This window comes from Lepisma saccharinum, chromosome 24 (genome assembly GCF_977018435.1).
Source record: "Lepisma saccharinum chromosome 24, izLepSacc3.1, whole genome shotgun sequence".
Taxonomy (NCBI): Eukaryota; Metazoa; Arthropoda; class Insecta; order Zygentoma; family Lepismatidae; genus Lepisma; species Lepisma saccharinum.
Genome location: NC_139252.1, coordinates 36590200 through 36614296, shown reverse-complemented (window position 1 = coordinate 36614296; position 24097 = coordinate 36590200). Strand labels below are relative to the sequence as shown.

Here is a 24097-nt window from a genome sequence, read left to right as displayed (position 1 = left end):
GTACTTTCGTTTGTTCTTGATACAAGATGGTTAATACCACGGCAACCGCTGTGCCATGTTTTCCTGTCTGAACGTGCCAGCGCTTCCTGGTTAGGTAAGTGATCCTCTGAAACTGGTTTGAGCGAAATTTCAAAGGGTATGACTCAGTGGTGCAGGAACGTTTTTCATTTGGGGTGTACAAAATTCAGCCTCTCATATATGTGTGTGTGTTTGTATTACTTATATATTGTATGGGGACCATAAACGTAACCTAGCTCTACCATCTGACCCCTAAAGCGTTCGCAGTAACGATCCCCGTAGTTTAAGTAATTGAAACCAGTGAACGCATCATGGTGGAGTTGCTTTGGGCTACCTTGTAATTTTGTACACTCCCGTACAAGTTGCGCGTAACATTTTAACCCCCCAGTTTCGAATCATGGTATAGTTGCAATAGGCGCAACAACAATTTTATTCGCTCCCATACAAATTGCTTTTAAATTCATGCCGAACGTGCGAAACCTTAGCATAACTTTTGCATTCCACCGTACATGCCAATACAGCCCACATTAACTTCTTCATTCATATCAGTTATCAGCGGATGACAGAGATGCACTTATGCTGTAATTTCGGGTGCGACAACGATACTCATTAACGTCAAAAATCTAAAATTTTGCTAAGAGCGTGTAAATCAATGATCCAACCAAAACAACCTAAACCTCATTCCTATTCAGTTACAAGTAACGAATGAACACATCACTACATGACGTATTAGATCAATCACTTGATGAAATGTTAAAACTAGCTTCAGAAATACATAAACCCCCCACCCCGTCCCTAACTAGATCTAAGGCAACAGCTTCATACCCCCTGTTTCTAACCGGTCTGGAAACTCCCAGACGGAAAAAGAAGATTCCTTTCACCAGTACACCCGAGATACCTAGACCACATACCGCAACCACTATGACTCTACAAGAAGAACGTGGGCCGTCGAACTCAGAACTCCGTGCTCTGTCGCCTGACGTCCGCACTCAACCGCTTGGCCGAGAGGTAAGATGTACGTCGTCTACATCCCTTGAAATCATTCCACTCCCTGCCAGAAGCCTGTCAGTGAGATTGTATGGGGACCATAAACGTAACCTAGCTCTACCATCTGACCCCTAAAGCGTCCACAGTCACGATCCCCGTAGTTTAAGTAATTGAAACCAGTGAACGCATCAATATATATATATATATATATATATATATATATATATATATATATATATATATATATATATATATATACATACACATACATACTACTTCACAGGAACCTATACCTAGGCATAATGTGAAGGCATTGAAAATATTCTATTTTAGAACAGAATTTCCTGTTTTTTAATGCAAAATGTGCATATTTTTTTTATTATTTTCTTCGAATTTATGGTTATTTTAAAAACAGATTTTAAGACCAGATAACAATTCCGAAACATATAAAGCTACTGGACCTTGTTCTGGGCTCATTTTGAATTTAACGGAACGGCAAAGCACGAGTTAGAAATGTGAAAATTGCGAATAAAGATGCATCAATTCATTTTAATGCAGGGTGAGATTAAAGGGGGTGAGGAGGATTAGTCACTCCTCAATCTTGAGCCATCCCAACCAGGAATAATCATTTCCCACACACTCGATATAGAAACTACATTATTAAATATATCATACTTACAGAGTTCCACTTCAGTTCATTCTAATTTTAAAGTTCCATAGCTACGCATAAAAGTATATTTAAACAATTTATGGCAGATGTATACCACATCCAATTTCTTTTAAAAACCATGTATTCGTTATTTTCTGACATCTATAGGGCGTAGTGTTAAAAAAATATAAATAAATAAAAATACTTAGTTGATATGGTTCCCGAGGTCTAACTTAGGAATATTTGTTTTGACAAAAGCATTTATTTCTAATATAATTATCTGTACCTAATGACACTCTTCAAGCACTGAAAGTACTATCTTTACATGTACAAAACTCGAAATCCTTCAGATCTCTGAGCAAGCAAGCAAGGGAAACCACACGTTCGAAAGTTTTGTTTTTTTCAATCTTGGGTGGACAATATGAAGAGCCGGCCAAGGTTTCTTTTCGTATTTTTTAGTATTCAACGTAAATACATGCGTGAGTTTTAGGGTGACATGTCACTTCTTCGTTTAAGTAAAAAGGTGAACCTTAATGTAAGCAAAAGCATGTGCGCATGCAGAGAAATTTGCAAGAAATCTGATCAAGTTTAATTATCACAACTGGCAAACCATAGTACGTGCTGAGAGTAATTTATCTTGTACAGTCATCTGACTAATGTTATTTTCTTAGTTTGACTTTAGGGTTTAACTTAAAATTGCGAATTATGTTGCACCCCCCACCATTCTGATTAAAACTGTGCAATTTGTGATTTTATGTCTAGGAAACATTTCATTTCACTTAGGAATGAAATTTCGATGCGAAGAGTCCAGAATTGTCACAACCTTATCTCTTCTCCTGTTCGGCGAGGTCTTTCTCATTCTTGTTTGTGCTTACTTTTGTTTCGGTTTCCACTCAGAAGTTATTAAAGCTTATTCTAGATTAACTTCATGCTCAGATAAGCTAATCGGGACTGGATCTTCAGTTTAAAGTGGAATCCAATGCACTGTGCATGTGGGACCCTTCAATTACAAAGCGAGATATTTCGTCCTGACCCACGAAATGTTTAGTATAAGCAACAGTTACATTGCGTCACCACTCATGGTTTCACAACTTACTATAATGTGACATTAAAGTAAAAACTTTTCTCAATAACGATTTTCTGCTTTACATCTTGTTTCGACGCTGCGAACGGTCGCAATACGGAATTTTATCCTGAATAGATGAAATCGGGCAGCACAGGCTCGCAATTGTCGCTAATGGATTAACTTTGCAATTACACTAAACAAAATATAAGACATATTTGAAATATCAATAAGATATATGCTTGGTATGTCTGCATAAGACACATAGTAGTATAAATTTATTTTAAGCAACATCTTCATATATGATAGAGTTTCGAACGAGATAGTATGTGACATCAAGTATCGTCTCGTTTTGATATTGCAGAGATTTATTTAAATCTCGTCTCAAAATATGAGAGGAAACACATACTTTATTCGTATTAGTACCATCTTCATTTTAAAAAAAATCTCTTAATATACAGGTTTAAATATAGTTTTCCGAACAACTTCTAACAAAGTTATGGAAATTATGGGTGAGGTACAGGAGTACATTGTACCCCCCAAGTTTGTCTGTCTTGTCTCGTTTGTGTAAGTATTTCACTTCGGAATATACCATTTTGAATATTCAAAAGAAACTGATGTAAGTCATACTGTTGTGATGAAGATTTGTATCTTATCTTCGAATCGACGCGACCGCTTCTTTAGAAAAGTGTACCCCCCTTACGCAAAGGAGCACTTTCTGCAGCGTGATTTTCTGAGTAAATTTTATCTCATTCCATCGTTCCACACACATTTTAAACAATTTTCATCTCCTTAAAGAGGTTTTCAAGAATACAACTCTATGAACTTACTAGTAGCAAACACAATGTACTAGAATAAATTTACAATTGTTTGAATTTCTGTGGTAAGGAAGATAATGCTTTTAAGTCATTAACAATATACACTTTCTTTTATTGAGCGAATTGAAAGTAGGTTTTTTTAACAATAGCGCCTTGCGTCTGTCAAATCATCTAAAGGGGGGATTGGGGTACGACTGTATTTACGGATTTAGGGGGTACAGTACCCCTTTCAAAAATTTGGGGGGTACAATGTACCCCTCGTTCCTGCGCCACTGGCTATGACTCATTGCACCACGCACAGACATCGTCTTCATCAAGCATCGTATTTCATCTAACATGCTTTCGTTGTTAGGTTAGGCTTATTAGGTTTAAATCTCTTGGCATAAATTCGCTACATTTAGGCTAACCACGAAAACTTTAGCCTGACAAGGAACTAAATACGGCGCTCCTCGACAAAGGTGATTGTTAAGTTTGGTGCGATAAGCGAGACCCAAATTCGGATACTATGGAATAGTTTTTTATTTGTATCTTGCCTATTTAACGTCTCTTTTCTCCCAATTTTGGCTAATCGCGAGGATGAGTGATTAGATGAAACTGATGAAACTCGAGCCAGATCGGGATTTGAACTGGGAACTTCCGTGGGGGGAATAAGAAATTTACCAACCTTACACGTTCGGCAACCAAGCAGGCTTGAAGTAACATTGACGAATAGAAACTATATTAAACTGGAAACTGAGCTTCTTGAGTGAGTCAGTTTTTTTTTTTTTTTTTTTTTTTTTTTTTTAAATGCTAATCGGGACTAGATCTAGTGTTTAAACCGAGATTCGAACCACCAAGTGCCTTAACCGGTTATTGAACCGGGGATCCTTTTGTCACAAGGCGACGACGTAATCACGTCATCGGGGAAGCCGAATATTTAGGACAAAATCTATTGCATATATTTTAAGCTTTAATGCATATTAGTATTTTTAGAAATCCACCCCCTAATATAAATAGTATTCTAATCAATAATATGGTTAATAATATTTAGACAACTAATCTTATGTAGCATACCTATCGTAAGTTGAGTAGAAACAGAGCTTTGGATTTGAACCCGCTATGTATAATTCTTTGAAGAAAAAGCTCGTAATATAGGTGTGATATTAATTGCTCTATAACACCACATCTTGGGAAAGTGACTGCTTGTAAAATCAATCACTTTCGCGTGTTAAGATTAAATTTTCACTGCACATTATACACTGCAAGGAAATAAATATATTTCGTCTAATAACACTGGCCAACAAAAAACCAACTTTTTTGTCTCAATAAGTCCAATAGGTGAATCTAATAGTATTTCCAGCGCTGATTTCAGATCTGTTTGTAGTTTTTTCCTGTCACCCACAGTCTTGATGAGACAGAGGAAACAAATTTGTTCTACGGTTTATATAATTTATGCATGCTAGAAGGTGCTGTTGCAATAAAATTATGTTTCAAGCTTCCACCTAAAAATGTTGTGGTGTATGATTTTCGCCTGTATTTGGCATCAGGAACATCCCTCTTCAAAGTCCAGGTATAATCAACTAACATTGAGGGGCTCCATTTTCCCTGGTAACTTTTCTCCATTTCCGCAATAGCCTGATGAAATGTCTCGCCATGCTCGTCACTGACAGCTCCAAGGTTTGGGGGGAAGAAATCTATGTGCGAGTCCAAGAAGTGCATTTTAAGGCTCGTATTGCACCCCAATGCCTGAAATGCAGTTAATAGGTCGGATACAACATCGCAGAAGTTGTCCCCAAAAATCTCTGTATATTCTTGAAAATGACAGACATGCTTTCTTTTTGATCTCATTAAGTTAGTCATTGAATTTTTCATCATGGAACAGTTCCTTGATCTCAGGGGCCACAGATTTTAGCATCACTAATCCTGCGAAATTCCCATATATTAAATTAATATTAAAGTATATATAAATATATATATATAAATATATTAAATTAATATTAAAGTAAAATTTCCTGTAAGACATGGAAAATTATGGGGAGGAGCAATGCCTCGTACCTAGGACTTAACGACGTCACTGTAACAGATAAAAACAAAACAATCCAAATCGTCAACTATAATATTAAAAATTAACTTCCCGTGGCGTCACATGATTGCATTGGTTAATTAATAAAACTCACGAACCAACTTGTATAAATTCAGCAATCTGATTTTATGAATATAAATGCTTCTTACTACAATAGAATTGCACTATGTTAGGAACAAATTCCTTTTATCGTATCGTATGAATAATTTTTAGATAGTATTTTCTAACAAGACTAGTTATGATTAACTAAGCCAAACCATTTTTAATTGTTAATGCTCTTCACTCCTAGACACGCTAATCTCTAGACAATTAATGCATGATTATTTATACGATTGAATACTGAGATTATGTGAAGTTTTTGTTATACGTTCCACATTTTGAAGGTGAGTTGCTTGAAACACACATCTCGAGAGAAAGTGTGAGGTAGAAATTGTCAGTGAGAGAACGTCAACTATTCGACCATAAGAAGCAGCTATTTTCGAACTAGGTTAGTTGTGAAATTTATTTCAATTGACTTTTTAGAACCAAGAATTTAATCACACTGCATTCGGACTAAAGTAAAGTTAAAGAAGTTTATGACTGTCCGTACACAAACAATACTGTAGTCTTCAAACCTATCTTCATACTTTTATTTTGAAGATTGAAATTATAAATATTTGTGATTGTACCCTGTCAAAATTTCGAGGCAATATGCAACAGTGATCCAGTCGAGGGAGACTGACTGGCAATGTTTTTCTATTCCCTGGATTCTCGCATGGAAATATTTCCAGGAATGCCCTTTCATGGATCGGCTCTAGGCTTCGCCGAGTCTAATGGACACGATTTTTTTTTTCTTGCAGGCAGGTAGATTTGTCTACTGTTTCACGCAACTGGTGATCACTGTGCGATTTAAGCTTTTTGCTTTGGGGGCGGGGGGGGGGAGGGTACCCACTCAGTGCCGAAATTGTGATTTCATTTCTGGAGGTGAGTTTGGAACGCTGGCTCAGCCAGCTTAGTTCCGATCTTCTCCACCCGCCTCTGTGCTGCCATTAAACAGTATATAAACGGTGCAGGGAGGCCCGGAGCTCAGTCGACTGCCAGATATCTGTTGTTGGGTTTGTACAGTTAGGTTTCGCACTATTAGTCATTTCATGTGATTGTTTTTTTTTTTTTTATTCAACTCCATTTCGTGAAACACCAAGGTATAAGATTTTCACTAGGGTTGCCAATATGATACATTGAACGAGAGAAAAATCCACAGTTTTACACTAACAAGCAACAGACATTCCAGTAAAAATAGCAGGTACTTTAGTATTATACGGATTACCTCATTTCATAGAGTCTGTTTTATGTGAAAGCAAAAGAGAGACTTATGGACATAATAGGAACACTATTAGGTTAGGTTAAAATTTAACTTTGACAAACGAGATAGTACTAAAGTACCATATAGCCAGTGAATCAGTAATATTAGGACATATTTTGCATTTCTTCACAACATTTTGAATTAACGAACTACATACAAATGAAAGAGGTAAACTACGAGATATGTGGCAGTTAATAAAAAGTTATATTCGCTGTTCAATTGTCAAATCTCAAAATACTTAGTTTTATTGAACATTTTTATGTTCGGGTGTTATACAAAGAAAGAGGTCATTTCAATATTTGAATACCCCATGAATACCTATGGTTTCTGTTCCGCAGCTGCACACCGGCCAGTTAGGATGCGGGGTAAGAACAGTCCATATAATTCTATGGCCATTTATAGCTGTTGCGGGTTGCTGCACTGTTTCGGGCTGAAGTATGAGAGAAATTGGGCATAAACACAACCTTTGAGAAACTGCAGCCGTTTATATTTATGGAAAAGGACCCTGGTACAGACAAATTACACAAATGTTAAATGTGTAAGTACCGTGGGGACTACAGTATAAAACATTATAAAAAGATAAAATAGGATGCATATCGTGCCAAGGTAAATAGGCAAACGATTAACGGGCAGGGACAAAAAAAACAGCAACAACAAATCAGAAGATCACAGAGACTAATGGAACGAAACCAGACGTCGGCGAACATCAGGTACGCAATGAGTAACGACTGGAGAGAGAGCCTCCTGCCGGTGAGTGTAGAAGTAGATCATACGCCGTAATTGAAGGCAGACAAGATATTACTGAGAGGCGAAGAACAAGATCAGCAGGAGAACCTGGCAAGAGGAATAATGAATACCTATACAGAGAATAATTGTAAGCTTGTTGTCTCAAGAATGTAGTTTGGGACTTCATTGTATCTTACTAGAGTTGACGAGCTGTATCTTTACGGGTGAACCCTGCCCAAGCCCGGTTGCGCAGTAGCAAGGGGGAGGAGCTACCGGCTGCGCGTCATTATCCTTGCTGTCGACCACCCAAAGGGCGAGTAGGTGGCAACTACATAAACGTATCTCTCTCACACTCTGCGCGGAGTAGCCAAGGCCACCCGCAAAGATACAGCTCGTCAACTCTAGTAATTTAGGACCAAGCCCAAACACGCTTCTCTGAAACATTTCCTGCACCCATTCCTGATGAATCTCTGGGTGTCTTCACCCAGTCCTTCCTGACATCCCAGGAGTGACAAGCTGACAGGAAATATTTTCAACGAAAACCGACGGAATAACAAAAATGGAGACTTACCGTCGCGATCCCCGGTAAGTAACATTCGTGCTTTGCTGGTGACCAACAGAACACTCCACGCCATGCTAACCTTTAACAGTTTGGGGACAGTCATAATTTTTTCTCTCTTTGGTGGTAGTGTTAATTATAATAATAATCAAACAGGGTAAATAAATGTCACATTAAAACATCTGCATTGGGTAAATCAATTAGAGATATGTTTTTGGGCTGATAATATGTACGCACAAATATTAACTATTAATCATGTAATATGCAGATTAACTATCTGTTTACCAATATTTATAGAAATATGTGAATACACGTATTTATAAATAAAAACGATAGAATATATAGTATATTTCAAAATATTTCCCAGAACAAACTGTAATCCTAGCCTGGAGGCGGGATCTTTCCAGGGGTTCCCCCCCCCCCAATTTTTTTTACTACATATGTGACATGTTAAGGTGAAGTTTTGCTTTTAGGTACCAGCAGCTTTGAAGCGAACTGCCGTTATTGCAGTAACCACCAACAACCATAAACCCGCGTGGAAAACTTTCAGCACATTCACGTACCCACTCAGATCGACCTCTTGCATCACGTGGACGATAGAGATGGCCCTTTTTTTTATCACAACCCGACAGATACACCCATGCTTCATCCAGGGACACCACATACTTCCAGCGGTCCCCTGCTAGATGGCGTTCGTAGAGCTTCCGACTGTTGGTCTTCCTCTCCTGGACATGTGAGGCACGCAACTTATGAACTTGAGCCTTGTGCTTTCGCACAAGTTGTAAATCTTGGGCTATGATGTGATTCACAGTTGCAGGGAAACATTGCACTGCCTGTGCAATCACTCTTTGCGTTGCAGGGTTTTCACATCGCACCAAGGATCTCACTTTCCGCACAACATCAGAGGAACGCTTGGACTTCCGATATGTCCGAGGCCCACTTTGACTGGTTCCAGCAACAGGTACGGTGCAAGCTTTATGGCGGTTCAACACTGCATTGATGCCCTTCTTTGACACATGGAATGTTTTCATGTGGCACTGTTTAATTATCTGGCTATAACTATCACCAACGTCGGAAAGGGCACAGATGTACCCCTCCCAAAAGACTGGAATTTTCGGTGCCATATAAACACTAACTCACACACCAACCATCGTCTTTGAAAGTCAACACACAGTACTTTCGTCCTACTTGCTCTGGCTGCTCTGTGCTGTGCCTACGTGCTGTTTCCTGGTGATCGAAATCGTTACCATCAACGTGAAACAACCTTCTGTATAAAACATTATAAAAAGATAAAATAGGATGCATATCGTGCCAAGGTAAATAGGCAAACGATTAACGGGCAGGGACAAAAAAAACTCCGAAAGCAATAGTAGCTACAACTTTGAGCGAATATTAAGTCCTAGCACGATAAAAAATAGAAACTGAAAAGCTATCTTGGGGTGTTAGTCTCAAACATTTCCCACCCTTTAAAAAAAATGAAATGCTGCAATTCATGAAAAATCACCTGGACAAGGACAAGCGGAAGTGATTTTAGCAGAGTAAGTATGGCCTTTTATTTCAAGTAAACTTTACGCTGATAGGCTAATCGTGACTGGACAGTTTCAAGTGCAAAGTTAAACACAGTTTAATGTGCCTCCGCCAGCTACCGAACCTGGGGCCTTTTGATTACAAGTCGACGACGTAACCAAAACCATCGGGAGGCACGAAGAGTGTGTTTAAAGGAGATTTCACACCTGAGCGACAAGAGACATGTCGCTTGGGAACGAGCCAATCAATAGCAACGTTTCACAGCGTAGCGACATGCCTGACCGCACAAGACTGTGTTCGATTGGTGAAATCCTGAAGCGAGGCGTGTCGCTTCTTCAGTGTGACAACTTCCAAAGATTTCCAGATCAGAACCAAAGGGGATATGAGGAAAGTTAAAAATATTGTAAAAGTCAATGATTCATACTGAAAACTAGAGTGGGTGAAATTGATTTTACATTAAACGTTATGAATATGGGACATTGTCTGGCGGTTTTAAAGGATAACTTTCACAGGAATGCCGAAAAAAAGTTTCAGAATAATTCAATTCTACCAAAATAATTATCCCAAGCACAATCTGATTTTGACGAGCTAGTGCCTGCTCCATTCGAAAGGATCTGAAAACTGCGCCCTGTTCTTCTAATCTCAACCTTGTTAAACATTTATAAGATCTGGATAGAAGGGAGATAAAAACTACAATTAAATCGAAAGCTGATTCACAAGACAACTGCTGGGCGAATGGGTAAATATTTGGTGCGATTTCACTATAAACACTAATCTTATACAGATACTATTGTAGCAAGTCGTTAACGAGTATGTCACGAAGTCAACTTTTTTTCTATTTGCAGTGTATTAGCTATGTCTCATTTTGCTCGTCGTGCCCTAATATTAACGTAGGAGAGATATCAAGACAAATTTTATTTTCGTTCTAAATTACATTTTCTCGCAATACTTGCACATTGTATTATATTGACTTGCTTTCAATGAGTCTTCACTTAAAGATTGTGTAACAAGCCTTTAAAGGAACATCTCTTACCTGTCCAAATATTTACGAGAGTCATTATATTACATTAAAACGATACTAATGAACTTTTATAGGACAGAAAACATTGTAGAATTCACGACGTCTGGCAAACAATTTTCCTATGGAAGTCACATTTTGGAACAAAATCCAATTTGAGTATTCCGAAAGTAAGCATACTCTACTAAACTCTGAAACCTTCAGATTAGAGAAAAAAAGTTTTCATTTGTAATGTGTATGCAATATTATCAGCTATACTAGCATATATCAAATCTAAATGTTGCTAAACTTCGGACACCAATTTCAAGAATTCTGCAGTCAATTTCAAAGACAAATTCTACTAAAGACAGGGACCAATACACTATCAGATGCAGGAGACCACTTTCCCCATTGCACAGCAAAGCTCAGCTAAATGGCAGAGTCCGTCGTGTCCTGGATCGTGGCTACAGGGCTGTAGAGGGCTCTGTAGTCGATGGAGGGTGCCGTAGACTGAACAGAAACTAAACGTGAAGCGTCCATGTCGAAGTTGAAGGGTCTCCCTTATCGCACAACGCGATACCAACCTTCCGTGCGGAATGCTTTCATTGATACGCTAAATGCCTAAGTTGTTAGGTTAGGCTTGTTAGGTTTAGCTCTCTTAGCATAAATAATACATTTGCTGTGTATTTATGCTAAGGGAACCAAACCTAGCAGATCTAACCTAACAACGTAGGCATTCCACGTCTGACGTCAAAACACCAACGTTGTACAGTCACCGACAAAGATAACAGTAGGCAAATTGTCCACTATTTTCATTACTCTTTATTCCACACCCTGTGTTTTAAGGAATGAATTTCTGTTGATACATAGCAGATGTTGTCCTCTGCCTAATGACATTTTTACTTCAATTCATGATCATCACATTGTGGAAAACTGACAATGAAAATGGTGATGGACAATTTGCTTACTATTTCTTTTGCCGTTGGGTGTACAATAAAGAAGACCCGAAGTTTAAGGGAAGAGTCTGGTGGGGGTATTTGTGTGCCTCCCAATATGAATTAGATTTTTGTTTTTCAGTAGTGCTTTTTTTTCGGCTGTTCATGTTTTGTTGTCGATACTAATGTGCTCTTTTCTATTGTGTTGCGAGTCTTCACGCATACATTAGTTAGTTTGTGCATTTATCTATCTTTCGCATTTCTTGTTCTCTCCTATCTCGCCTCTTCTACATTTTCCTATTTCTATCGCAACCTTCCTAATGGTAACCTGTAATCAGGGGTCCTGGGTTCGATATCCGGTGGACGCATAAAGTGGTTTGCATGTCCAGTAACGAATAACTTCGGACCTTGCAATTGCACTGTGCATGAAGTTGACTTAAAACTAAAATCTCTCATCCTGTATTTCTATCCATTTTGCTGTTAGTAAATGTTTCTTCCTTTCGATTACCCCACCCTGGCATTTCTTCCGGTTCTTTCCGTGGCGGAGTGGTTATCACAAAGTGCTTCGCTGTGCCCTGGGTTTGAATTTCGGAGTCTCCTTTCATATCACTCTTCATCGACCCCCTCTTTATTAACTTAGTAACCCTTACACATAAAAAGTTATGTGAACTAAAAGATTCCACCAAGCTCTAGTCTAACACATATTAGATCACACAATCAGTCTGCCTTCGTGAAGGTAAGAAATATCGCATCTCAAAGTATCATAGCTATGAAGATAAAATCGTGAGCGGGGAGGTCGGTTCAGTGCTATAGTGAATAATTAAAAATGACGTGGCCTGAAGATAATACTGTGCGGGATGAAAGGTCAAAAACTCGCTCAATGTAAAATAATTCTAACTGCTTTATTTGTGGGCTCCAACAGGATCTATAAATAACAAAAGTCAGTAGTCAGAAAGATGAATCAAATACCGGTATAAATATATATAAATTATATAAATTGATCAGACGTTTGTTAACAAAACCGCATAATGCTACATTCCAATCTATCATATACAAGGAATGCTTGAGTAAAGTAAAGATTGGTATGCACTAGCAACTTGATAGGCTGCACACTAACTTAATCGCATTGCTTAGTTAATGTTAAGTGCTCTACCCAGAAACAATCGCTTGATCTTTTCATTATTGGCTGAATGGCTGACATCATCAACTGAAAATAACATTTTGGGTGAAATAGACTAACTTATAAATTCCGGTTCCAAATTGTGTATATTTTAACGTGCTTTCTGAAATCTAATATTATACACAAAAAGGTTAATCGGGACTAGACCTACAGTTTAAAGTGGAATTCCAACCAATAACCAACCGGGTATCGGTCCCGGGATCCCTTGATTACAAGACGAATGTTTATTTGTATATTTCTAGTTCTATGTGACACTAATGGAGCACAGTTTATAAAATTATTTAATTTATTTCAGTTCCATAAATATATTCTGTACGAAACAACTGCCGAACGCAAGATGGTATCCTTTTGGAACATTATTTTCCTTCTGACGTTGTGCGTGTTATTGTCGAGCCAAAACTCAAGTAAGTAAATAACATACAAAAAACAAATGCCATACACTTTGGTAAAATCTGTTGTTAAGATTTGGTTAAATTTCTTCTAAATTAAAATTATTCATTTTTGACATCGTAAAGTATGGAAAATAGAATATGAGGCATTGTGCAACTGATAAAATATCTGAAAATTATTCACAGATGAGAATTCAGAAGTTCAATTAAGATTTTCTCGTTTCATGTTCCTCTAGTACAAGAGCAAATCAAATAAATTTGTACTGAAATAATTAGATGTTCCTTTAGTGCCATCTGCTTTTTCTTCATTCACAGTGTTCGGTAGCGCGTGGTTCAAGATTCCAGCACCTCATACTCATACTTAATAAGCTTGGATCCTATTCGCCACGAACTAATTACTGCTGTGTTTCTGTTTGTCAAGTTGACTTCTTGTATGAGTAGCAAGTTAAGTGCCCAGCAAGTTTAGGAGAGTTGTTCAATGATAAAGACTCCAATTTTGGGGATTACTGGTTCAGATCCAGAGACTAAGCATATTGTGAGATTTCTGTGCTCAATCACTCCAGGCTAACACCCAAGTAGCGCTCTCAAAGAAGGCCACGTACGCTTTCAAAAAGTGCCTTCTTGATAACATTCTAATCAGTATTCCTGTTATAATATACAGTCAGTGTTGCCAAATCAGCTTATTAGAAATAACTAAAAATTCAAAAGTCACAAGATACAAGAAACTAGAGCGCCTGGATTTGAACACAGAACCTTTAAAGAGCGAACGCCCGAAGAAGCACTGAAAGCAAAGCTGGATGTTTATCAAGTTCTGATTCAAGCGGGGTGATATTTCAAAGGTGAGTGAGGGGTAATACCCCCTCTTGTCTCTTGAGGGTTTTTATGTAAAAATTCGTATATTCCAGGAACTTGCAGATGGCCTAGTGGTAACGTCACATTAAAAGCTAGTCCCGAGTTACATATCCCGTAGAATCACATGGTGGTTTGGATCCCACTTCATACAAAGTGGACTAACTCCAACTGAAGTTTCAAGAGAGGAAACCAATCCCCATTTCTCATCCCTCAATTTACATAACTCAGTTTCCCTACATTTGCTAAGGATTTACGGAAATAATTGGCGAAAATTAAATAAATAAGAATGAAATGTTTATATTTAGAACTGATTTTCCCTTGTGAAGCTACAACGTTCATCTGTTCACTTCCTAATTTTACAAGCTATAGGAGTGCGCAAGACGAACCAGGTCTGGCTCCAAAAGATAGTAGTTGTCAACACTGTTCCTGGTGTGTGCCAAATTCCGATTAGTTTTACCTGACAAAGTGTACGATTGTGAACAAATTCTGTAGTTAGTTTCCTGTTTCCTTGCCTACTTCCTATAGTTATCGTTTCGACTAAACTATTTGCACAAAAATGTCCTTAGTTTGAAATATTGTCGAGATGTTAAATGTAATAGGTCCTATGTTTCATATTCTTTTTCGTTGCAGCTCAAAAGAATAAGCTGTGTTCTACCTCAGACCTAACACGGTGTTTGATGAGCGGGTACGCTGATTGCGCAATAATTAATGGAAAGACCCGTTGTATGAGGGGCTGAAGATCCCCGTGAAAATAGTTCTAATTCTATCGACCTTATGTGGATACCATGTATTACTTAAAATAAAATGTGGTATTGATATTTTAGTTTGTTCTTTAGGCAAGATTGTTCGTAATACCATGGTAACCGCTCTCTCAACATTTTATTTGTCCGCGAACGTGCTAGCACTTGGTTATGTTAAGTTATGGCAAATTCCAAAGGTATGACTCATCGCACCAGACTCAAACACCTTCTTGCCCAAGCGCGTATTTCATCTTATGATTTAAGCTGAATTCTTTCGTGGTTAGGTTAGGATTGTTAGGTTTAAATATCTCCGCATAAATACACTACATTTAGCCTAACAATGAAAGCATTTAGCGTGACGTCAGAAGACGAAATACGGCGCTTGACCAAGGTGTCTGAGGTTGTGCGATACAAGACAAGTTCAGATGCTAAGGAGCAATATTTATTTTCTCCCACTTTTGGCAAATCGTGAGAATGAGTGATTAGATTAAACTGATGGGACACAAAAACCACTCATGCCAGATGGGGATTCGAACCCGGGAACTTCGATGAAGATATCGAAAGTTTACAAACCTTACGTGCTTTGCAACCCAACAGGCTTGAAGTAGCATTGACAAATTGAAAATACACGTACATTAAAATGGAAACAGTTCTTTGAACAAGTCCATTTTATGCGCAGATAGGCTAATCGGGACTAGATCAAGAGTAAAGTGTGAACCATTATGTGCCGTCATCTGGTATCGAACCGGTGACCAGTATCACAATGCGACGACGTTATCACCACGCCAGCTGGTGGAAGTTTACTTAGTGCATTCTTGTAAAATAATTAAAATATACAAAAATTTGCGTGTAATTTTTTTTAACATTAAGTTAAATTGAAAAATGGAACGACTGAAGATGACCGATTTTCTTCATATTTGGCATACTCACTAATTGAGGCCTCCTAATCACGAATCTGAAGTTAAAAGTTGTCGGAAACTTCTAGAAATTGCACAATAAGCTAAAATAAGGCATTCGTTTTCGGAATGGAAACAGTCGATTTTCGCGAATTTTTTTGTTTCACAAGAAAATATGTTCCTGATACTACCACGACACCATATTTTAACTATGTTTGCCTAACCTAACCACACGTTCGTGGGGATAGCGCCAATGGTTCGTGGGGCTAGCGTCAATGGTTCGCAATTATTTTGCAATTTCTAGACGTTTCCGACAAATTTTAACTTCAGATTCGTCATTAGCAGGCCTCAATTAGTAAGTATGTCAAATATGAAGAAAATCGGAGAGGGGTCCGGTCATCTTCAGTCATACCTTAAAATGTTACAGAAGACATTAGACCTACAGGGCGTTTCAAGTTATACTCCCTGAAAACAAAAATTCATTTTACTTTCATCCCATAGGCAAAAAAAAAACTAGTTGTCAAAAGATCATACATAGGTCAGAAATTTGTATGTTTTTTTTTTTTGGTGCGTTCAATTTTTTGATGCATGATTTTGCAGTTTCTATTTTGTGCTACAGCTGCTGAAATTTTTTAAAAAGTTTCACAAATTAAACTTACATGTTTTGAAAAGGAACAACCATACAAGCAGGGTTGTTAAAGTTCCAGGAACCATAAATTCTAATGGGTTCTATTGCGTATTGTTTCACTGAAAAAAGGTTCCTGGAGCGTATTTAAGTTCATCCGAAAAAGGTTCCTGGAGCGTATTTAAGTTCATCCGGAAAAAGTTCCTGAACCCTATTTAAGTTCATCCGGAAAAAGTTCCTGAACCCTATTTAAATTCATTCGGAAAAAAGTTTCTGGATCGTATTTAAATTCATCCGGAAAAAAAAGTTCCTGGACCATTTATAAATATATCCGAAAAAAGTAAAGAAAGGTTTCTAGACCGAATTGAAATGCTTTACAAATATAAGGGTTCTTTACTGTACAGAACCCATTTACGCTTGCTGATTTTCTCTCCCGGACCGGAATTGAATTTTAAATTCCTGGACTGACAATATGTCTAGAAGTCAGATCCTCGTTAGTGTGCAAAATGCACCCCATGGTCATAATGACGTAAGCATTTGTAGAATTGATTTGTATATTTATTTTTCTTGTGTTTTTTTTCGAAAAACGCAAGCTGCGCATTATGTGATATGCTTATTACTTCTCAGGAACACCCGCGGCTTTCAACCAGTTTTATCCTTAATCAAAATTGCGGGTTTGGATGTTAACAGATACTTCCAAGACAATATACAAAGAATACTGTCACATACGCAGAATGTAAAACATTCCTACTGCATCTCTGGGGATGGGGAGTAAAGACGGCTGGAGCATGGTGCTGATCATATGACCTCCAAAATGGCCGAACTCGAGAATATGCGGCGCCCTACTGTCACATTCCCTAAATGTGCCTTCAAGGCACGCTGCTATACGCACGAGGAACTTTACCTTACCTTTACTACTACTAACTATTCATGCCAGGATTTTTTTTGTATTTTTGATCCTTCATTATGTCTCCATTGTTAACGTGGTTCATTCCCAGTCATGATAGCAATTAGTGGATGCACAAAAAATACGTCAAACTTAAAATGAAACAGGTGTCGGCGCGCGCGCGCGCACACACACACACACACACACACAAGGAGAGAGAGAAAGAGAGAGACGGGGGTGGGGTTTGGAACACAAAATCCCTCAACAAACTGCCAAGACTCCAACAGAAAGCTTGCCGGAAACAAGTTTGCGTGATGGCCTTGTCTGCTACTGCCCTCCCCCACTTTCTTATGTATACAGGAGCAATGAAGAGTTTCCAACTCGCTTCTGAGTTGATAGGAAAAGGGAAGTACCGTGCGTCCATTTCGATCTGCAGCCGAGAGATCGGGAGAAGCGTGGCGGGCGGCACTGACGGAGATGCCGACATTTCCGGCCTGAAATGCCCGCTTATTTTTATAGACATATGCAGACATTTATATAAATATTGCAAAACGAGCACTAACCTGTGTTATAAGAGTATGGTTTTAATTTTAGTAGCTTAGTGACTGTATGTGCCGATGATTTTCACACGCCCACCTCTTGTGAAACACGGCGTAGAGGTTTGTTTGGAGAACGTTCTAACGCAGCACCAATATCATCGAGTTTTGCTTCGGTTAGAATCCGTCGTTTTTGCTTAGGTGTTTTAAAATTTAACGATACAGTTTCTCGTAATTTAAGGACAAGATGTCTAACCGTATCTCTGTGTGGAGTTGAAACGCATGGGAATTTCTGTACAAATTACCTACACACGTCTCTACACGAGTTTGTTTTCACGTAGGTACGTGTCATACATAAAAAAATCTTTGTTCTAACGTGAATCTTGCGGCTGGCATTCCAATCGTCTCACTGACACGTCACACATACACACTACAATAACACAAACAAGTAACTGCAAGTAACCAAGAATAACACTCTTGCGCACAGTACGAAATTAACACGCTCTTGGTTTACATTGCTCGCCACTATATTTACAACTCTGTCTTCATCTAGTCGCGAAGGAACAAAAAACTCGAGCTCGGAGATTTCGGATTGCAAGGAAGCTCACGAACACTATTGACTTTTAACGGTTTCTTCTGCAGCGTAATCTTGATACAGTGTTGCACATTCAAAACCTCCAAACGATCCCCATCGGCACAAAACTCTTTCAAGGATATAAACTTAAGCAGGACGTTACTGGTCAAAACTATGATTAAAATGTTTTATTATCTGTGGCTCTTAACATCGTTTCTAAAGCGTATTTTTTTGTGTATATAAGAGCAGAACTTGGATGAATTACAGAAGAACTTTTGCGTGTTATAACACAGGTTAGTGATCGTTTTGCAATATTTATATAAATGTCTGCATATGTCTATAAAAATAAGCGGGAATTACAGGCCGCAAATGTCGGCATCTCCGTCAGCGCCGCCCGCCACGCTTCTCCCGATCTCTCGGCTGCAGATCGAAATCAACGCACGTACATTTAATTTGATCCCGTCTGTACTACATATTCCAGCAGATTTCGTTTCATTTTTTTTGAATGGCCACAGGGGCGGCGATTAGGGGGGCGAGGGAGGGCCGTTGCCCCCCATTTTTTGCCACTTTTGCGCCTGCACTATCCTAAACCTTATCTACGAGGGAAAGAAAACTGTCTTTGCTACCCCAGTCATGGCACCTTGTTCCCCTAGTTTTGGAAATCAATTGCCGCCACTGTGTCCAGATTAAATTCTAATTTAATAATAATAATAATAATAATTCCTTTATTTAGCGAGCGAGTATCAGCCGTAGGCTGCTCTGACACCTAACCCTTGTCATGAGCTACATAAGAAAATATAAGTATATATAATATAATTATATATGAGTACAGATGGAAAGCTTGATTACACTAAAGAGAAATAAAAAAATCACATTACCTACAATTACGAATATTCTCATTTCAGTAATATTAGCCATAGGATAATATAAATGTGAAAGAACAAGAAAATATTTTATTTTAAAAAAATACAAATGTGAAAAGAAAAATATAATTGTAAATGTTAACATAAGGTTGCATTTAAGTAAATAATAATAATAATAACAATAATTTGAAGATATTAATAAAATTCCAATAGTTACTGTTATAGAATATGAGTGTTTTGTCGTTTGTAGAGTGCCAGTTCACTTCTAGTATGTGCTACTATTCTGCTGCTGTTCCTGTAGAAGCATTTCTTTCAATTTAATTTTGAAACTCTTATTGAGTTTTATGTATTTAACATTGGTTGGTAGTGCATTTCATGCTTTCGGGGCAGATATAGAAAAGGATGAGGTATATAGCGTAGTCGAATGGGGACTATAAGGAGTAGGGGCAGTATCGGCAAATAGTGAGACAAGACTTAAATCAAAATGTAGGATGTAATTATTTACATTAATACGTGGATCTAGATTTTTTCTGGGAGTGGAACAGAATATGCTGTAAGCATTCGACTATGGTCCGGAGTAGAAGAGAAAATACTTGGGAGCAATAAATCATCATTTTTTATTGACATTAATGGCTTTTTTATTCCTTATCGAGGGGTGACGCTATTGTTAATTAATTTAGAGCCACGTGTCGGGAGTGGAGGAGGAGATGAGTCATCGATGACTCATGCACACGTGTGAGTTTGAAATTAATGGTTTCCCATTAGTGCACAAAAGATACTATTATGTATTCCGTTTTTTACCCTAACCTAACCCTATTGTTGTATTTTATATATGCGTTTCTGCCGGATATGAGTCACAGATGATTTATACAGACGTTGGAGTTTGGAATTAATGGTTTTTCCATTAATGTACAAAAGACACTATTATGGAGTTCGTTTTCGGCCTATTCTACACTATTGTTGTACTTTATATACGAGTTTCAGCCGGATATGAGTCACAGATGATTTATACAGACGTGGGAACTTGGAATTAATGGGTTTCCATTAATGTACAAAAGGAACATCGATCTGACAAAAGAATGGGGGTCCGCGACTACCTGCGTTGGGATATCAAAAGAAACCTCCCTGCCTAGCATGGCAAAGCGTCTAAAATATCTGTTCCGTTCCCCCGCTATTGAAAAAAGGTGTTCGCCAGCACCAATTTGATTCAATATGTTGTGAGCGGTCTCGCAAAACAAGGTCGGATCAGAATTTGGGTAATCGTAGTAAATAACCACCCTCTCGCAAAAGTTGTAATATGCATTAATAATATCTTCTGGAGAAGTGTAATATCCCAGGTTAAAATGGGTTAAAATGGATTCGGCTGTACTCACCGCACTGATGTTGGACCTGGAGCTGGAAGCCATTCTTCGCCCGTATCTGGAATTCAGAAAAAGAGAAAGTGACAGAACCTGGAACAATAACAATACATATTGTTAGTGTTATTTTCGAGTATTCTTTGTATAATATTTTCAAAAATAATGTAAAACGCTTAAACTTTGTTTGCATGGCAGTTAAAAAACAACTTGAAATAAAGAATAGTACACAAAAAAAGATACTTACCAAGTTAAAAAGCCTTTAGTTGCACTGCAACAACTCAGTCACGCTTAAAAATCAGTACGTCTTTCAAGCCAAACACTCGAGAACTCTCTTGGACCGCTTCGTCTTCCGCTCGATATTTATAGATTCTTAGACAAAAGGCCCGTCAATATGAATATTATTTTTCATTACTCTTCTCTGATTGGTTGATTCATTTATTAAAAACCTTCACTCATTGGTTAATATTTTCTAGCCTCTACCCAGGACCGTTCAAGCTCCTCAATTATACCAAATATGACTCACAACCGACGCCAAAATGGCCGGACGCGCCGCCTTAGAATAGGCCGGAATCGAGTACCATAATAGTGTCTTTTGTACATTAATGGAAACCCATTAATTCCAAGTTCCCACGTCTGTATAAATCATCTGTGACTCATATCCGGCTGAAACTCGTATATAAAGTACAACAATAGTGTTAGAATAGGCCGAAAACGAACTCCATAATAGTGTCTTTTGTACATTAATGGAAAAACCATTAATTCCAAACTCCAACGTCTGTATAAATCAACTGTGACTCATATCCGGCAGAAACGCATATATAAAATACAACAATAGGGTTAGGTTAGGGTAAAAAACGGAATACATAATAGTATCTTTTGTGCACTAATGGGAAACCATTAATTTCAAACTCACACGTGTGCATGAGTCATCGATGACTCATCTCCTCCTCCACTCCCGACACGTGGCGCTAAGTTAATTAACAATAGCATCACCCCTCGATAAGGAATAAAAAAGCCATTAATGTCAATTAAAATGATGATTTATTGCTCCCAAGTATTTTCTCTTCTACTGTCCGGGGGCCCAAAATGGCTCACTACCCGTATATATGGTGTTTATCGTAAAATTCATCAAATGACGGTTTATACTAGAGTACAGTGGTTCCCAAACCTTTTCCTTTCACGGCCCCCTTAGTGTTTGAAGATGTTTCCTTGGCACCCAAGTCAGAATGTAGGCCTATCTAACACTTGTAACGCTCAGTTAGTGTGGTTAGGTTGTTTGCCTTAAGTTAAGAAAGAAACTCATATTTCAAATTCAGAAACATTTTACATGTAAAAAGTACTAAATAAACACATATTTGGAACAATCATATCATTGACTGAACTTAAATTCTAGAACCACGTGCAGACTAACAACAAAGTGTCATTTCAATGAACATTTCGCGGCGCCCCTATAAGCCAGCCACGTCGTCCAATTTGGGAATATTGGATTTTAAAATTAAGACGGTGAAAGAATTGGTGAAAATCACACATTTTGCCACCCTGAAATTTTGGAATGTCATTTTGCATAGGTTCCTACTATAGTGTGCCAAATTTCAAGTGAATCAAAAAATATAAGGATGAGAACCTTGTTGATTTGACATGTAATGAATGACCCACTAGTTACTTTGGTTCGGGGTGTAAATTACACTAAAATAATTGTTCTAGTGAAAAAGTCAGACAATGTTTGTAAGTCTTGTTATCTGCCAAAGATGCAGATTTTTTTAAGGGGGAGGGAGATAAGGAGGAAACATATGGGCCAATCCATGACAAAGTGATCCTACCACTCAAAAAGTAAAATTAGTCCAAACACTATTTAACCAACATTAAACTTAAACTTTAGCTTAGTGCGGGAAATTAAAGAGTTACTAATTTGATATTTACATGTCCTTGAATGGCTTTAAGAATACAGATTAACAAAGAGAAGTGAAAAATGTGATAAATATTGTCTTTATTACATTAAGACTTGAGTGTATAAACAATGATCAATAAATTTGTAATTTTCACAAATAAATTTGGTTATTATTAAAATTTATGAGTTCAAGAGGTTCTTTCCCTTGTGATATTGTTCAGTTTAGGTATTAGATGAGCAATGTGGTAATAAATGAGGTATTAACATAGGTCACACCCGGAACCTTGAGTGGTCACACCCGGAACTTCGTTTATAAATTAATAACAGTAAAATTAAAAATGTTTTCGCTGGAATAAAAGACATGAGATGAAAGGTTACATACAATCCCCTACAAAAATATGATGGATAAAAAAGTTGTAAAAATTCAGTTTTTTTCAACTTGTGCGGTGGTAGGTGAAGCTTTGACCGCCGTGTGAGTCACACCCGGAACTCCTATTCTTCTTGAATTGCCCAAAAACAACGTTGTTCACAGAGCTCACTCTTCAGGACAGTAACAATGTCAGCATTCTGAATACTGTAATTATGATATGGATGAGCTCAATGTTTTTGTTTACAAAATATTTAGATTTGAAGCGTGTGATTGTCACACCCGGAACTCATGGATTGGTCCATATACTATATACACACACAAAATATTGGTTATGTCAAACCACATCACCCTGAAAGCTGACTCAGAAACTACACGTTACCCCTGACAACGATGAAAAGTAACGAGACCGTGGCTTTAGATGAGAGATATGCACTCATGCTTCATCAGATATTTGGATCCAGGACCCCTGACTTATCTCTACCCTCCAGACTGAAGAACATACTCAACAATTTTATGTGTGACGTGTTAGGGTGAAGTCTTGCTTTTAGGTACTAGCAGCTTGAAAGCGAGTCGCACTACGCAAAGCTTCCAATCACACGCCTCGATTCCGGTAAGTTTCTGACGTCATCTCCACCCAGAACCAATCCTCTGATAGTCTCTAACATTCGACGCCATTAGTGTGGCGTCGACTATTTAGGAAGACACATTGTGCATATAACTCGACTCTAAGTGATAATTTGTAATTTACAGATGCCTACATTTTTATTCGGAGACTATTAAATTATTAGAGCAAAATACAGGGTGGCTCAATAAGTCACTTAACACCCCCAGTACAAGGCCACTGCGGCATGGGACGTGAAAATGGCGATGACCAATAGTTATCAGGCCAAGGGGGAACCACATTGACGTCACCCGCATGGTCGGCAGCCATCTTGATGTCCGCCATCTTGAAATCAACTTCAGAAATTTAAATGGGAAGGGGGTCGTGCGACATATCAAAATGGGCTAGAATTTCACCAGGAAAACAACTGTGACATTTGTTTTCACCTAACTTTAAATTTAAGGGCGATTTCCGCATGGGACAGTGACACGTCCTTTCCTTTTTGCTTAAATGTTTATTGTTTAAATAATCGTTAGTATGTGATTATGTGGTATTTATTGTTAGACCAATCACTGAAAATGTCCGGATATTGACTTACCGGTATGTACATATCTTGTAGTATTGGTTGGCATGGGAATTACGATTGTGTTTTGTCT

The 24097-nt window shown here is 38.1% G+C and overlaps 1 long non-coding RNA gene across 1 annotated transcript; it reads left to right on the top strand.

Moving 5' to 3' along the window:
- Window positions 1-5974: 5974 nt before the first annotated feature.
- On the top strand, window positions 5975-14922 carry LOC145978272 (uncharacterized). Its single transcript, XR_014440668.1, has 3 exons — window positions 5975-6084; window positions 13159-13267; window positions 14735-14922. It is a non-coding gene; the product is annotated as an uncharacterized LOC145978272 (long non-coding RNA).
- Window positions 14923-24097: the final 9175 nt, after the last annotated feature.